General features: G+C 44.8%; 2 protein-coding genes and 1 pseudogene across 4 annotated transcripts in view; 1 reads left to right on the plus strand and 2 right to left on the minus strand.

The window, feature by feature from the left end:
- Nucleotides 1-17,964, minus strand: part of LOC308606595 (zinc finger protein 154-like) — a 318,213-nt gene that overhangs the window by 144,510 nt on the left and 155,739 nt on the right. The gene's annotated exons all lie outside the window — the stretch shown is intronic.
- Nucleotides 1-17,964, plus strand: part of LOC308606583 (zinc finger protein 154-like) — a 289,896-nt gene that overhangs the window by 19,133 nt on the left and 252,799 nt on the right. The window lies entirely within an intron of this gene.
- Nucleotides 12,969-14,236, minus strand: LOC308606608 (nucleophosmin-like; annotated as a pseudogene). Its single transcript has one exon. The product of its transcript is annotated as a nucleophosmin-like (transcript).

Raw genomic sequence — 17,964 nt, forward strand, 5'->3', positions numbered from 1 at the left:
GTGCAAGGCTTGGAGGTGGGACTGAGGCGGGAGGATTCGGGAAACCTGGAACTGTTGTATTTGCATGGAGTGGAGAGTGTGAGGTGGACTCACACCTGCACTGTCAAGCTGAGGGTTTTGTACCTCCGTTCTGAGGACCCTGGCAGCCATGGTGGGTTGTGAAGAGAAGAGGGATATAGTCTGATTTAGGGTTTTAAAAGCTTTCCTAGAGCTACTCTGAGGGAGAACAGATTGGAATGGGGATGATGAGGGTCGTGAGGCACAAGGAGGTTGAGTCCTTGTCCAACATAGAACTGGGAAGAGGCAGGACTGAGGTCTGAAGCAGAGTTCAGTCTTGTAGCCCAAGGTCATCTGGCCTCCAGGGCTGGCACGGGGTACAGGGAGTTTTGAGCCCCTTGAAATACACCTTTATGGCTTGCTTCTGCCCACAGGTCCCCATGGCTGAGGAAGTACTTATGGAACCTACACAGGGAAGTGGAGGGTGTCCCAGGCCCTCACTGGTTTGGATCTCACTCATATGAACTTGAGATTGTGGTGTCGTGGGACTCTTCACCTGCCATTCTCCCAGCCCTTGGGTTTGGGGACCTGGGAGAAATCCTCTAGACACATTCTAGTCCAGGCCAAGGGTTTCATGGAAGAGTTGCTTTCTGGTCAGCTGTGAAAAATGGTGTAGAAGGTTATCCCAGAAACAGGTACCAGCCTGTTCAAATGTTTGGTAGTGTGTCCACAAACTGGGAACAGGGCACAGCAGGTCTCGTTTCTTTTAGCAACAGAGAGCAAGGGTACAGGAGTCAGTCTTGTAATGTGGCTGGCTGAGACGTTGGCCGCCTATTGTGGAGGTAATGGGAGACTTGGAACAGAGGAGGGAGACGATCTTACTTAGGCCTCAACAGGCTCCATCGGGTTACAGAGTGGGAGGAGGAAGGATGACCAGGGAGGAGGGTGCCGCAGAAGGCCTGTGCGTGTTCACGGACCAGAGTAGTGGCTGCGGAGCTGCACGACGTGCTTGGATTCTGGATCCATTATTTAAGAAGCGCTGCCCAGATTTTTTTTTTTTTTTTGCGGTACGCGGGCCTCTCACTGTTGTGTGGCCTCTCCCATTGCCGAGTACAGGCTCCGGACACGCAGGCTCAGCGACCGTGGCTCATGGGCCCAGCTGCTCCGCGGCATGTGGGATCTTCCCAGACCGGGGCACGAACCCATATCCCCTGCATCGGCAGGCGGACTCTCAACCACTGCGCCACCAGGGAAGCCCCCAGATTTCCTGATTTTGAGGGTGGGAGAGAGAACGATAAGAGTCAGTGATGGCACTAAAGTTTTGTTGGTCTTAGCAGCTGAAAGACTGGAAGCTTCATTAACTGAGATGAGATCATCAGTAGTAAGCGTGATTTTCATTGGGGGTATCAGGAATTTTGGGTTTTGGCTGTGTTAAAATTATGAGATTTTTCAGAAAACAAAGGAGTCGTGGCATCAGGTGGGCAGCTGGACACAGAGGTCTGGAAATCTGGGGTGTGGTTCGGGATGGAGACAGCTGAAAGTGGTGGCTAGTGTCTGCACCAGTGTGGAACGATGGATTGTATTTAGAAGGTGGAATTCAGGCCGTGGCGATAATGTTACTAGCAGGTCAGAAAGAAGTCTATGGGTTCCAAGAATTGATCTATTGCTTGGACACCTGGTTGGGGGTTATGGACATCATAAACACAGATGTGGGAGAGAAATAGCCGTGAAGGGAGTATGTGTGGGGCCGGAGGTGTTGGCAGGTGTCCAAGACTTCCAAAGGAAGAGCAGACAGACAGATGCAGAGGCAGAGAACTAATAGAGATAATATGCATTTGCTAGAATTTTGTGGTGAGCTTTGGTGGGATGTTTCAGTAGATAATGTAGATAACATAATGGGCAAATATGGTCATCTGTGAGAATCACTGTGCTCAGTGTGGGTACCATTGTGGCTGGGATTTTAATGAGGGTTAGTTGGAGAGAGGAGGATTGTGGCTGCTGAGGGAATGAGTACAGCCTAGAAATAGGAGAGGGTTATGGATATCTGAAATACACATATGGTCTGTATGACTAATGTTGAAGCTAGAATTAGAAACAGGCAGAAAGGCCTTCAAATCGTGTTGGGATCCATCAGAGGTCTTGGGTAGAACTGGATTCTGTTTGAATTTGCCAGGTTCTCTGGGGTGAGTCCAGGAAGATGACTGTAGTGTGGGACAGGGAGTTGGCAGTGGCTGCGAGGATGCAGCTGTGGGGTCTGGTACATGTGGAGACAGGGATCATGAATTGATGGCCCCTGGGCCCTGGTACAGGGGACTTAAGGGTGATGGCTGACTCCACATTTTATTGTGAGACATGATATGGAAGACCCCCTGGAAATTGCCTGGCAGGAAGAGATGGAGCCATGCAGTTCTGTCCCTGAGCATCTCTCTGATGGCATCTCTCTGCCTACCTGTCTGTAGTTGCTGAGGGCTGGGCACAGTGATTAGTGGAACCATGAGGAGAGAGCAGTACCAATGGCATCAGGTTCTGGTATCTCTTCTGAAGTGGGGAGCCTGAAAGAAACTTGGGCATGGGCTGGATGTGTGCAGGATGGATTGTGGGTCCTCAGGAGAGAGCACCAGTGGTTTCATCTGTCCCCATCATGACAGGGCAGTGTGACTTTGGACGATGTGGCTGTGTACTTCTCCTGGGAGGAATGGAGTCTCCTTGATGAGGCTCAGAGACACCTGTACCATGATGTGATGCTGGAGATCTTTACACTTATATCCTCACTGGGTAAGGCCTGCACACCCACCCCTATGACCTGGGCTAGACTTTGCCTTTCTGCTTTCCCTTAGGGACTGCTCTGTCCTTCCTGCGTCCAAACCATGGGGACTACTTCCTTTCCTAGTTTCTTTGGAAGGTGCTGCTGTTGCTAGGGCTGGGTTGTTTGCACTGCCCTTTTCTCTCCTTGGAGACCTGGTACCTGCTGCTCCGAAGCCTAGTAGGAAGCCAAATGGGTCCCATCTTGCTTGCCTCCTCCCTAGTTGGGTGACTTTCCAGATCCATGGTTTCTAGGTTTTGCTCCCTTCTTCTGACAGTTCTTTCATGCCTGCCTGTGCCAAGAATTGGCATGGGCACTAGTTAGGTGCACCATGAGCTGTGTTTGTGATACCCTCATTTGAGGTTCTTTTTGTAACCTACATTTTTCTTTTCTGTGCTCTGTTATGTGATGTTTCTTTTGGGCTGGAACTGGCCACTTGCTTGTCCTGTCTGTCCCTTAGGACTTGAATTTTCTAAGTCCCATGTAGTTCATGTGGGTTGTAGGGGAGAGTCCTGGGTGCTTCATAGAATGGCCCACCGTGGCATGATGGGCTAGAGGGGGCCTGGCAAGGACATGACATCAGAGTTGTGTTCACATCCTACCAGGAACCTGTTCAAACTCATGTTCTGGCGCCACTGCTGGGTGCCACACCTCATTTCCATCTCTTCCTCCCCATTCTTTATGCTTGGCCAGCTTATCACTTCAACTCTGACTTCTGGCCCCTGCCTGTACCCAGCTTCCCTGCCTCCACCTGTTACCTATTCTCTTCTACTGCTACCTCTGCAGTGTTCTCCAGTGTCGGCTCACATGTGACAGGTGGTGTGCACATATCCTTGAGAGTCTTTGAACACCAGCTAGTCATTTGCAAATGGATTTTTCTATCCCTGGACAAAAATTTCTGTACAACACTCACATGTGAGCAGCAGCTAAAGCACTGCTCAAGGTGTGAGGAGGGACTTGAAAACTGCCTGCCTCTCCTCACTGTGCTGCATCACATTCTTAACATTTTTTCATCTTGTGAGGCTTCCCTACTTCTGTAACCTTTTAGAGTCCCAGTACTGCAAAACAGCCTCTTCCTCGTCCTGACTCCAACTCCGTCATCCTGAAAACCACCTCATGTATTCATTCTTTGGTGTGTCAGACACATATTTGTGATGTGGCTGCCACCAGTCCCCAAAGTGAAGTCCCCACATACTTCACTAGCATTTTTCTGTTTTCAGGTTGTTTGTGTGGCATAGAGAATGACAAGGCTCCTTCAGGACAGAGTGTTTCTCAGGAAAGAATGCCACAAATCAGGACTCTAAAGCCAGATCAGTCAACCCAGAAAGCTCATCTCTGTGAGATGTGTGTTCCTGTCATGAAGGACGTTTTGTACCTGGCTGAGCATCAAGGAACATATACTGGGCAGAAATCGTGTACATGGGTAGCATGTGGGGAACAACTCTGTTTCAGGGCAAATCTTCACCAACACCAGAAGGAGCACAGTAGGGAAAAACCCTGCAGCAAGGGTATGAACAGGACCTCCTTTGTGAAGAGCTGTGGAATCTATTTGTCAGGGAAGCCTTTCACCTGTGAGGAGGGTGGAAAGGACACTGTGGGCCTGTTCCAGTACCAGGCCACTCCCAAAGCGGTACTGAATATACATAGCAGTACTGGCGGTGAGGAGGCCTTTCACTGTGGAAAAAGTCCTTACAAGTGTGGTGAATGTGGGAAAGCCTTCCGCCGCAAACATACACTGGTTCAGCACGAAAGAATTCACTCTGGAGGACTGTATGAGTACAGTGAATGTGGGAAAACCTTCACTTACAAGCACACATTTCTTCGGCACAAGACACTTCATACTGGAGAAAGGCCTTTTGAATGCAGTGAATGTGGGAAGGCCTTCAGGTTCAAATATAAACTTGTTCAGCACCAGCGTATTCACACTGGAGAAAGGCATTATGAGTGTGCCGAATGTGGGAAAGCTTTTGGGTGCAAATCCAAACTTGTTCGGCACCAGAGAATTCACACTGGAGCAAGGCCTTATGAGTGTACTGAATGTGGCAGATTCTTTAGACAAAGTTCCATCCTTGCTCAGCACCAGAGAGTTCACACAGGAGCAAGGCCTTATGAATGTGGTGAATGTGAGAAATCTTTTAGCCAAAGCTCCAGCCTCATTCAGCACCGCAGAATTCACACTGGAGAAAGGCCGTATGAATGCAGTGAATGTGGGAAATCCTTTAGACAAAGTTCCATCCTTGTTCAGCACCAGAGAGTTCACACAGGAGCAAGGCCTTATGAATGTGGTGAATGTGAGAAATCTTTTAGCCAAAGCTCCAGCCTCATTCAGCACCGCAGAATTCACACTGGAGAAAGGCCGTATGAATGCAGTGAATGTGGGAAATCCTTTAGCCAAAGCTCCAGCCTCATTCAGCACCATAAACTTCACACTAGATAAAGGCCTCAAGAGTACAGCCAACATGAGAAAGCCTTCAGTTAACAGTCTGCTCTGATTCAACACCAAAATCTCACAACTCAGATCTAAGTTTTAGGAATTCAGCTAATGTGGAAAAAATACCTTCTGCATGAGGAAATCTACATAAGATAGTGGCCTTAGACCTTCAGAGAATGTGCTATCTCTTTGCTCAGTCTGATAGCACTAGAGAGCCTCTATGAGGAGCCATCTGCCATGAGTTCCAGGTATGTGAGAAATTTTCAGCAGCGGCATTTCATATTTTACCTGCTCAGGAACTTTGCCATAATTAAGTCACTGCCAGTTTCTGTGGCAGAAGTCAACTCGCCTCTACCATCTGGCAGGTCCTCATAGTGTGCATCAGTCACCACAGCATGCTCAGAGAAGACAGATGTTTGTGCTCTCTCTCCCATTCTCTAGAGGAAATCGTAATCCAAGCCCCTAGGGAGTTCCCATTCCCTTCTCTCTAACTAGTTATGGCATGGACCTGACCCAGTTTGGGCCCAAAGGACCCAGTCTGGGAACTGCTGGTGGCCTGTAAAGTTTTTGTTCTTCATGGCGTTGTTGGTCTTAGGGCTGGTACTTTTGAAGCATTTTCTGTCCTCCAAGTCACCAACCTGGGAACGATCTGCTGCATATTGCTCTGATTTGTACAATAATAAAAATCTTATTAAGTCACCTTTAATCTTAACAGTTTTATTCACTATGTGGGGTAGTTGAAAACAGAATTCGAAAAAAAAATAGTATTTGGCTTTGCTAGTGTGAACAGGTGGACAGGTTTCATGAGGGTCTCGGGGAACAGTATGGTGTAAGAAAGTCTGTCTTACTGCAGTTTTTTTCTAAGCTGTATTCCTGTCTGTGGTAAAATAAAAAAGTAAATATTTGATGTTTGTCCCCAGTTCCTGGCAGAGATCTTCTAAAACCCTTGGAATTTCCTGAGTAATAAGAGTGTTTTTTTGTGTGATAATGAAATGACTCAAGGTGGAGGCCTGTACAGATCTTCAGCATGGGGGCTGGTCACCAGATATTAGAGGGTTAGAACTCTTAAGCCCCACCCCTGACATCTGGGGAGGGGAAGGAGCTGGAGATTGAGTTCAATCACAATGGCCAGTGATTTAGTCAACTGTGCCTATGTAATGACACCTTAGTAAAAAATCCCTAAACAATATGGTTTGGGGAGTTTCCATGTTGATAAACACATCCAACCAGGAAGGGGGGTATACCCTGATTCCACTGGGTTAGAGCCTCCTGTGCTTGGGGTTCTTCTTGACCTCACTTCTTTATCTGGCTGTTGACTTGTGTCCTTCATATTAAACTGTAATTGTAAGTATAGCATTTTCCTGAGTTCTATAAGTCATTCTAGCAAATTATCAAACCAGATTTGTAGTCGACTTGGCAGAAGTGGGGGAAGCCTTGGGACTCATTTTGTGGTTGACAGTCTCATGGGACTGAGTCCTTAATGGGTGGGGTCTGCACTAACTCCAAGTAGTTAGTGTCAGAATTGAATTGTAGGATACCCAGTTGGTGTTGGAGAATTGGAGAATTGGTGTTGGAATGACATATTTGGTGTCAGAAAAAGCCATACAATGTACAAGGCCTTCTGGGAAAGACTCCTGGCATCTGTGGTCTTAATAAGTACCTTGGATGCCAGGGGTTTTTTTTGTAGGCCCAAAGACCACACTCAAGACAGCACAGCTGTTGTAAACTACAGTACTTTTGGAACTGCAGTATCTAGGATGTGATAATTGTTCCCAGGTATAGTGAGAAATCAGTAGCACTTAAATTATGCAACATGACATTATTGAAGCCTGATAATCTAAAGTGAATTCGGAAAATACAAAGTGCTGATTAATCTTTCTTTGGCTCTGAAATTATTGTGAGATTCTTAAATGTTAAAACCAGTTTTAGGGCCTCCCTGGTGGCGCAGTGGTTGAGAGTCCGCCTGCCGATGCAGGGGATACGGGTTCGTGCCCCGGTCTGGGAGGATCCCATACGCCGCGGAGCGGCTGGGCCCGTGAGCCATGGCCGCTGGGCCTGCGCATCCGGAGCCTGTGCTCCGCAACGGGAGAGGCCACAACAGTGAGAGGCCCGCGTACCGCAAAAAGAAAAAAGAAAAAAAAAAAAACCAGTTTTAAAAATCTTCAAATCAATATTTACCATTAAACTTGGAGATACATTTTAGGATCGTCTCTGCATGGAAATTTTATTAAGACCATTGATGGTGACTTCCTCATTGCACAATTTCCACCTTTTATCAGCCCAGAGAACCTTTGCTGCAGTCTCCATGTTCCATTTGCTCAGCCACCATCTCTTACAAAGAGCCTCACTATAGGCGTACCTCAGATGTTGTGGGTTCGGTTCCAGACCACTGCAGTAAAGCAAATATTGCAGTAAAGGAAGTCACATGAAATTTTTGGTCTCCCAGTGCTTATAAAAGTTATGTTTATACTGTAGTCAATTAAGTGTGCAATAGCATGATGTCTGAAAAAACAATGGACATACTTTATTTAAAAGGTACTTTATTCCTAAAGAAAAAATGCTAACCATCACCTGAGCCTTCAGTGAGTCATAATTTTTTGCAATAGTAACATCAGAGACCACTGATAAAGATCATAACAAATATAATAATGATGAAAATGTTTGAATTGTTGCAAGAAGTACCAAAATGTGACATAGCCATAAAGTGAGCAAATGCTGTTGGAAAAAAACAGCACCAATAGACTTGCTTGTTGCAGAGTTGCGACAAACCTTTAATCTGTAAAAAAAAACTCGGTGTCTGCAAAGCACAATAAAATGAGTTATGCCTATAAGTTCCCTTTTGTTTGAAGGGAACACATATTGCAGAGCTGAACTGTAGTTCTAAGATTTTTTTTTTAATCTTAAGTTTTCATTTTCTAATATTTATTTTTTAATTAATTAATTAATTAATTTTGGCTGTGCCAGGTCCCAGTTGTGGCATACAGGATCTTAGTTACAGTATGCGGGCCTCTTAGTTGCAGCATGCATGCAGGATCTACTTCCTTGACCAGGGATTGAACCTGGGCCCCTTGCATTGGGAGCATGGAGTCTTACCCACTGGACCACGAGGGAAGTCCCTATTTTTGTTTTTTTACCCTAAATCTGCACTCTTTGCTCTGACATCCAGAATGCTAAGGGCTTCTTAAAATCTTACTTTTGCTTTGTACACTCACCCCACTTGAAATCTTATTATGAACTCAGTAGCATCTTCATGGTGTGTCATAGGCCGTTTATAGTGGAACACATAATTCCTATTTATGGTTCTAATGGGAACTGTCCTTACAGCACAACCACTAGATCCCAGCAGTTAGGGAAGTATACTTGCACCCTACCCCAATAACCCTTGGCCCAGTTGCACATGCTAGCCACTTACTGCAGGGAGCATAAGATGCAGATACAGGGGAAGGCCAGATCCATCATCAAGTTCACAAACATTCTCTGCTCTTCAGAGCTACATAATTCCTGAGCTCAACAATCACTGCTCTAACATTCCATTGCTCGTGTTGGCTAAAAAGACTCCATATTTTGATTACTTATTAGCCTTACTAACTGCCACCACCTGCAAACTTCACATCAGTTGGGGAATGTCCAGATAACCTAGGACCTCTTCTAGCCTGAATTATCCTACTAATTAGTCCTACTAATTATCTATAAATGTTTAGTCCATCTGCTTAAAGAGCTGTCATTACTGATCTCTCATTTAAAAGATTCCAAATCCTGGTCAAGGACTTTACCTGAATGCTCCAGTTGTCCCCTATTCCAGCAGCACCTTCCCCACTTCTACTTGCATGTCCAGCTTGGTGTTCCTAGCTTAATATATGCACCGAAAACCTCAAGAATCTTAAAACTATTTGTTACTTTATATAAAGTTCCCCCAGGATTACTTCTATCTATATTAACATTCTGCCTTTATACAGAGAAAAGAAAATCATTATTTGATTTTATTTGACAATACCCTCTGCCTCCCAAATCTAAAACAAATATCTTATGGGCTTCCTTATGTTGAGAAGGTAGTGATGCCTCCCCTCAATTTAGGGTCAGTCCCTCCACTAATGCCATCTAAGGATGATTTTCCCATGACTTAGCTTCTGAGAAGTTTTGTTCTTGGTTTTGTAAATCTATTGATGATAAACCACCCATCACTGATCTTCAGTCTTTTAATCTGTTTTACAAATAGCATCAATAAAATGTGTGTACTTCATAAAATAGCTACCCTTCCCTCTATGATCTAGTACGTTTTCTGTTCTACCATTTCTCTCCTTCATGCTTTATGACTAAATTTTTATGAGCATTTTCTCTCTCTTTTTGTTTCTATTACCTCAACTCCTATGTAGTTCTCTAATCATTCTAATGAGAGTTTTTATCTTCACAACTCCATCATCATTAATGAATTTAAGATTTTCCTTAAAGTTCCTTTCAGGAGCTTTTGACACCATTTTTTTCCTTTGTATTCTTAATATACTGGATTTATTTTATTGATTGATTGATTGCAGTATGCGGGCCTCTCACTGCTGTGGCCTCTCCTGTCATGGAGCACAGGCTCCAGATGCGCAGGCTCAGCAGCCATGGCTCACGGGCCCAGCCGCTCCGCGGCACGTGGGATCCTCCCAGACTGGGGCATGAACCTGTGTCCCCTGCATTGGCAGGCGGACTCCCAACCACTGCTTCACCAGGGAAGCCCTGTTTTTTTAATTTTAATTTAATTTAAAAAAAAATTTTTTTTTTGGCTTGTTTTGCAGCTTGCAGTATCTCAGTTCCCTGACCAGGGATTGAACCTGGGCCACAGCATGAAAGCCCAGAAGGAATCCTAATTACTGGACCACAATGGAACTCCCTGGCTTTGTTTTTTAAAATGCATTCCCTTAATATTGTAATAAGCAGGAGCTCAATCAGCAGTTATTTCTCTCTTCACAACCTATACAGAGAAAGGAGAAGATGGCGGAAGAGTAGGATGCAGAGATCACCTTCCTCCCCACAGATACACCAGAAATACATCTACACGTGGAACTGCTCCTATAGAACACCCACTGAACACTGGCAAGAGACCTCAGACCTCCCAAAAGGCAAGAAACTCCCCATGTACCTGGGTAGGGCAAAATAAAAAAGAAAAAACAGAGACAAAAGAATAGGGATAGGACCTGCACCAGTGGGAGAGAGCTGCAAAGGACGAAAGGTTTCCACACACTAGAAGCCCCTTCGCAGGCGGAGACTGTGGGTGGCAGAGGGGGGAAGTGTCAGAGCCATGGAGGAGAGCGCAGCCACAGGGGTGTGGAGGGCAAAGCGGAGAGATTCCTGCACAGAGGATTGGTGCCGACTGGCACTCCAGCCTGAGAGGCTTGTCTGCTCACCCGCCGGGATGGGCTGGGGCTGGGAGCTGAGGCTCGGGCTTCAGAGCTTAGATCCCAGGGAGAGGACTGGGGTTAGCGGCGTGAACACAGCCTGAAGGGGTTAGTGCGCCACGGCTAGCCAGGAGGGAGTCTGGGAAAAGTCTGGAGCTGAAGAGATGAGACGTTTTCTTGCCTCTTTGTTTCTTGATGCGTGAGGAGAGGGGATTAAGAGCGCTGCTTAAAGGAGCTCCAGAGACGGGCATGAGCTGCAGCTATCAGCATGGACCCCAGAGATGGGCATGAGACGTTAAGGCTGCTGCTGCAGCCACCAAGAAGCCTGTGTGCGAGCACAGGTCACTATCCCCACCTCCCCTCCCTGGAGCCTGTGCAGCCCACCACTGCCAGGGTCCCGTGATCCAGGGACAACTTTCCCAGGAGAACGCACAGCACACCTCAAGCTGGTGCAACATCATGCTCTCCTCTGCCGCCGCAGGCTCGCCCCGCACTCCGTACCCCTCCCTCCCCCCGGCCTGAGTGAGCCAGAGTTCCCGAATCAGCGGCTCCTTTAACCCCATCCTTTCTGAACGAAGAACAGATGCCCTCAGGCAACCTACATGCAGAGGCAGGGCCAAATCCAAAGCTGAACCCCGGGAGCTGTGCAAATAAAGAAGAGAAAGGGAACTTTCTCTCAGCAGCCTCAGAAGCAGCGGATTAAAGCTCCACAATCAACTTGATGTACTGCATCTGTGGAATAACTGAATAGACAATGAAACATCCGAAATTGAGGAGGTGGACTTTGGGAGCAAGATAGATTATTTCCTCCCCTTTTTCTCTTTTTGTGAGTGTGTATGTGTATGCTTCTGTGTGAGATTTTGTATGTATAGCTTTGCTTTCACCATTTGTCCTAGGGTTCTGTCCGTCCATGTTGTTTTTTTTTTTTTTACTTAAAAGTTTTTTTTTCTTAATAATTATTTTTTAATTTTATTTTAATAACTTTATTTTATCTTACTTTATTTTATTTTATCCTCCTTCTTTCTTTCTATTTTTTCTCCCTTTTATTCTGAGCCATGTGGAGGACAGTCTCTTGGTGCTCCAGCCAGGCGTCAGGGCTGTGCCACTGAGGTGGGAAAGCCAACTTCAGGACACTGGTCCACAAGAGACCTCCCAGCTCCACATAATATCAAACGGCAAAAATCTACCAGAGATCTCCATCTCAACACCAACACCCAGTTTCACTCAATGACCAGCAAGCTACAGTGCTGGACACCCTATGCCAAATAACTAGCAAGACAGGAACACAGCCCCATCCATTAGCAGAGAGGCTGCCTAAAATCATAATAAGGCCACAGACACCCCAAAACACACCACCAGACGTGGACCTGCCCACCAGAAAGACAAGATCCAGCCTCATCCACCAGAGTACAGGCACTAGTCCCCTCCACCAGGAAACCTACACAACCCACTGAACCAACCTTAGCCACTGGGGACAGACACCAAAAACAATGGGAACTACGAACCTGCAGCCTGCGAAAAGGAGACCCTAAACACAGTAAGATAAGCAAAATGGAAAGACAGAAAAACAGCAGATGAAGGAGCAAGGTAAAACCCCACCCGACCTAACAAATGAAGAGGAAATAGGCTACCTGAAAAAGAATTCAGAATAATGATAGTAAAGATGATCTAAAATCTTGGAAATAGAATAGAGAAAATGCAAGAAACATTTAACAAGGACCTAGAAGAACTAAAGAGGAAACAAAGCAATGATGAACAACACAATAAATGAAATTTAAAATACTCTAGAAGGGATCAATAGCAGAATAACTGAGGCAAAAGAATGGATAAGTGACCTGGAAGATAAAATAGTGGAAATAACTACTGCAGAGCAGAATAAAGAAAAAAGAATGAAGAGAACTGAGGACAGTCTCAGAGACCTCTGGGACAACATTAAATGCAGCAACATTCGAATTATAGGGGTCCCAGAAGAAGAAGAGAAAAAGTGACTGAGAAAATATTTGAAGAGATTATAGTTGAAAACTCCCCTAATATGGGAAAGGAAATAGTTAATCAAGTCCAGGAAGCACAGAGAGTCCTATACAGGATAAATCCAAGGAGAAACATGCCAAGACACATTAATCAAACTATCAAAAATTAAATACAAAGAAAACATTAAAAGCAGCAAGGGAAAAACAACAAATAGCACACAAGGGAATCCCCATAAGGTTAACAGCTGATCTTTCAGCAGAAACTCTGCAAGCCAGAAGGGAGTGGCAGGACATATTTAAAGTGATGAAGGAGAAAAACCTACAACCAAGATTACCCAGCAAGGATCTCATTCAGATTTTTTTTTTTTTTACTGTATTAAAATACTGAGTTTATTTCACATGTATATTTTTGTCTCCCCACCATTTCCACTTGTCTGACCACCACTACTACTATGTCCTATCATAACATTCCATACATACTTAAAACCAAGCAAAGGGTGGAGTTCCATCTTTAAAAACTAAACAGGCATTTTGGACAACACATTCTTGGCAATGGAACCTGGACAACATTTAACAGACACAGTAGGGAAGGTTCTCACTCTGCATTATAAAAAGGACAGCCAGATATCAACTGTTACAGAAATGAAATAAGACGGAAAATTTTAACAAACTGTTTAAACTATTTTCTTAAAGAGACTTCCTCCACTGCCAGAGATCTTGAATAGCCTCCTGGTCAGTCAACCGGAAACAATTCTTCACATAATTGATGAATTTGGCTTCCACTTTGGGAAGGGAACCACCTTTTTCTATACTTGCTTGCATTTTTGCTTTAATGTCTTCTACAGAGCTAGGTCCTTTTGGTGTTTTAGGAGTTTTTTTCCAGTTTTTTGAAGGATTCTTGACCTTTTGATCTTGGTGTTGATGGTTTTGAGTCTTTTCCATTCTGGTTTGATTTTTGTGCATTTTTGGCTGTAGTATCTCGTACAGATTTCTTTACTGGAGCTTTTTCTTCAGCTTCCTCATCATCAAAGTCATCATCATCATCATCTTCATCATCATCGTCATCATCATCATCTTCATCTCCATCAGCAGCAAGTTTTACTTTTTTCTGTGGAACCTTGCTACCACTTCCAGGGGCAGAACGCTTTCCAGATATACTTAGGAGTTTCACGTCCTCCTCCTCTTCATCTTCTGACTCTGCATCTTCCTCCACAGCTACTAAGTGCTGTCCACTAATATGCACAGGCCCTGAACCACACTTCAACTGTAAGACCACAGGTGGTGTTATTTCAAAGCCCCCAAGGGAAACTGTTGGCTGCACAGACATTTTCAAAGTTGCCAGTGTTACTTTGATTGGACTGCCTTCATAATTCATGGCCTCTGCTTTGACAATGTGCAATTCATCCTTTGCGCCAGCCCCTAAACTGACCGTTCTTAAAGATAACTGGTGCTCATTTTCATCATTATCCACCTTAAAGTGATAATCTTTGTCGGCCTTTAGTTCACAACCAAAAAGCTAGTTCTGGGGCCTCAGGGAGCTCATGTCCATGTCCATCGAATCTTCCATGGGTTGGTGGCACGCACTTCGGTGGGAGAGAAAGTGGACGGAGATAAAAGACTACCGTTCGAAAGAACAGTCACGCAGGACGGAATCAGACCAGGGACTCTCATTCAGATTTGATGGAGAAATTAGAAACTTTACAGACAAGCAAAAGCTAAGAGAGTTCAGCACCACCAAACCAGCTTTACAACAAATGCTAAAGGAACTTCTCTAGGCAAGAAACACAAGAGAAGGAAAAGACCTACAATAACAAACCCAAAACAATTAAGAAAATGGAAATAGGGACATACATATCGATAATTACCTTAAATGTAAATGGATTAAATGCTCCCACCAAAAGACACAGACTGGCTGAATGGATACAAAAACAAGACCTGTATATATGCTGTCTACAAGAGACCCACTTTAGACCTAGGGATACATACAGACTAAAAGTGAGGGGATGGAAAAAGATATTCCATGCAAGTGGAAATCAGAAGAAAGCTGGAGTAGCAATTCTCATATCAGACAAAATAGACTTTAAAGACTATTACAAGAGACAAGGACAGTACATAATGATCAAGGGATCGATCCAAGAAGATATAACAATTGTAAATATTTATGCACCCAACATAGGAGCACCTCAATACATAAGGCAAATACTAACAGCCATAAAAGGGGAAATCTACAGTAACACAATCATAGTAGGGGACGTTAACACAACCTATACACATTATATTGGTAATCTTATGCAATGGCATGGTTGTAAATACCATTTTAAGCTCAAAACTTCCAAATGTATATCTCCATCCAAAAATCCAGTGATTTTCTAATGATCTACTTTGTAACCTATTCCTGGACATCTGGTGGACATAACAGACTCAACACCTTCAAACTTCTCCTCAGCTTTCATTAAAAAAATTTTTTTAAACATTATTTAGAGCAGTTTTAGGTTGACAGCAAAATTGTCAGGAACGTACAGCAATTTCCCATATATCCCATGCCCCCATATATGCATAACCTCCCCCATTATCAACACCCCCCACTAGAATGATATATTTGTTACAATTGATGAACCTAAAATGACACATTATCACCCAATGACCATGGTTTTCATTAGGGTTCACCCTTGGTGTACATTTTATGTGTTTGGATAAATGTATAGTGGCATGTATCCATTGTTCTGAGCTGGTCTCAGTTTGTCAGTGAGGAATGTTGTGGTTGGACTGGCTCTTGTGGTTCTTATTGTGATTGCAAGATGCCCTTCAGCAATATCCAGGAAACTGAAAAAAAATACAGGTTTATTATTATTTTTAAACAGTTTTTTACTACATTTATTTATTGATTGATATTATTTGGCCGTGCAGCATGTGGGATCTTAGTTCCCTGACCAGGGATCGAACCTGCGCCCCCTGCAGTGTTAAGCGTGGAGTCTTAACCAATTGACTGCCAGGGAAGTCCATATAGGTTTATTGTTTACAAACCTGGAAATTACATAGCACATCCGGATCCACATAGCAAGGTCAAGGGGGGAGAGAGTTCATGGGCCTGGGGTTCTGCTTTTATTGTGGTCGAGAGTGGGGGTGTAGGGTTTCATGGGCTCACTCTTTATTGGGGAATTTAAAACATAAGAGTAGGAGTTTGAAGCACAGGAAGAGAAAAAAACAAGTAGCCCAAATGGTCAGTTACTGAAATCAAGCAACAGCTCCTAAAGCAAAGGAGCCCCAGTGGGAAAGGCAGCCTGGCTCTTTATCTAATCACCTTGCTGGCAATGTTGTTTATTACAGATAGACATCTTTGATGAGTTTCACTGCCCTAAAAATTCTACACCTTTTTATCCCTCCCTCCTGCCTAAGGCCTGGTAACCACTGATACTTTTACTGTCTCCATAGGTTTGCCTTGTCCATAATGTCAGAGTTGGAATCATACAGTACGTACCCTTTTCAGATTGGCTTCTTTGCCTTAGTAATATGCATTTAAGTTTCCTCCATGTCTTGTTGTGGCTTGATAGCTCATTTCTTTTTAGAGCTGAATAGTATTTCCTTGTCTTTATGTACCACAGTTTATTTATCCATTCACCTCCTGGACATATTGCTTGCTTCCAAGATGGAACATAGGCAGTTATGAATTAAGTTGCTATAAACATCCATGATGTGCAGGTTTTTGTGTGGACAAACGTTTTCAGTTCCTTTGCGTAAATACCAAGGAACAAAATTTCTGGATTTTATGGTAAGTCTATGTTTAGTTTTTTAAGACACTGCTAGACTGTCTTGCAAAGTGGCTGTGCCACTTGCATTCCAGCCAGCAATGAATGAGAGTTCCTGTTGCTAAACATCCTCACCAGCATGTGGTGTTTTCAGAGTGTGAGCTTTCTTTTAATTCTGCTCTGGTCACAGCTTTCCCATTTTCAGTCGATGCCAACCCCATCCTTCCAGTTGCTGAGACTAAAAAATCTAGGGATCATCCTTGACTCATTCTTTTTCTCATACCACAGAACCAGGCCCATAGGAAATCTGATTGGGTCCACTTTCAAAATGTGTCGTGAGCCTCACCACTTTTCATCACTATGCCTGCCCCCAGCCTGATTAGCACCATCCTCTACCTGGATTTTTGCAATGGTCATCTAACTGATTTTCTCTATCCTATGCTTGTTTTTTTGCAGTCTATTCTCAACTCTCCAGCCAACATGACTCTTTAACACAATGAGTCAGGTAGTGTCCATCTTTGATTAAAATCCTGGAAAGACTTCTTCTTTTACTTAAAGAAAATTCAAAAGCTTTACAAGACCCTGAGGCACTTCACAGGCCTTTAGCCCATGTTCCTCTCGACCTCCTTTTTTTTTGAATTTTTAAAAATATTTGTTTAGGGCTTCCCTGGTGGTGCAGTGGTTGAGTGTCCGCCTGCCGATGCAGGGGACGCGGGTTCATGCCCCGGTCCGGGAAGATCCCACATGCTGCAGAGCGGCTAGGCCCGTGAGCTATGGCCGCTGAGCCTGCGCGTCTAGAGCCTGTGCTCCACAACGGGAATGGCCACAACAGTGAGAGGCCTGCGTACCGCAAAAGAAAAAAAAAATTATGTATTTACGCTGCACTAGGTCTTAGTTGCAGCATGTGGGATCTTTAGTGGCGGCACATACATGGGATCTAGTTCCCCAGCCAGGGATGGAACCTAGGCCCCCTGCATTGGCAGCACAGAGTCTTACCCACTGGACCAGCAGGGAAGTCTCTCTGACCTCCTCTTTTTTTCCTCGTATAAATTTACTTATTGGGCTTCCCTGGTGGCGCAGTGGTTGAGAGTCCGCCTGCCGATGCAGGGGACACAGGTTCGTGCCCCGGTCCGCGAAGATCCCACATGCCGCGGAGCGGCTGGACCTGTGAACCATGGCCGCTGAGCCTGCGCGTCTGGAGCCTGTGCTCCGCAACGGGAGAGGCCACAACAGTGAGAAGCCCGCGTACCGCAAAAAAAAAAAAAAAAAAAAAAAATTTACTTATTTATTTTGGCAGGCTTCTCATTGTAGCTTCTCTTGTTGCAGAGCATGGGCTCTAGGCGCGTGGGTTTCAGTAGTTGTGGCCCGCAGGCTCTAGAGCACAGGCTCAGTAGTTGTGGCGCTCCGGCTTAGTTGCTCCATGGCATGTGGGATCTTCCTGGACCAGGGCTCGAACTTGTGTCCCCTGAATTGGCAGGAGGATTCTTAACCACTGTGCCACCAAGGAAGTCCCTGACCTCCTTTTTAAAACTCCCTTCCTCACTCACCTAGTTCCATGGGCATCAGCACCTGGCTTTGCTTAGGACATGACACTGGCTGATACAGTTCTTGGATATGCACAAAAATGCCACATGACTTA

The sequence above is a fragment of the Mesoplodon bidens genome, assembly GCF_964165515.1.
Source record: "Mesoplodon bidens genome assembly, chromosome: 18".
In the NCBI taxonomy this organism is placed as follows: domain Eukaryota; kingdom Metazoa; phylum Chordata; class Mammalia; order Artiodactyla; family Ziphiidae; genus Mesoplodon; species Mesoplodon bidens.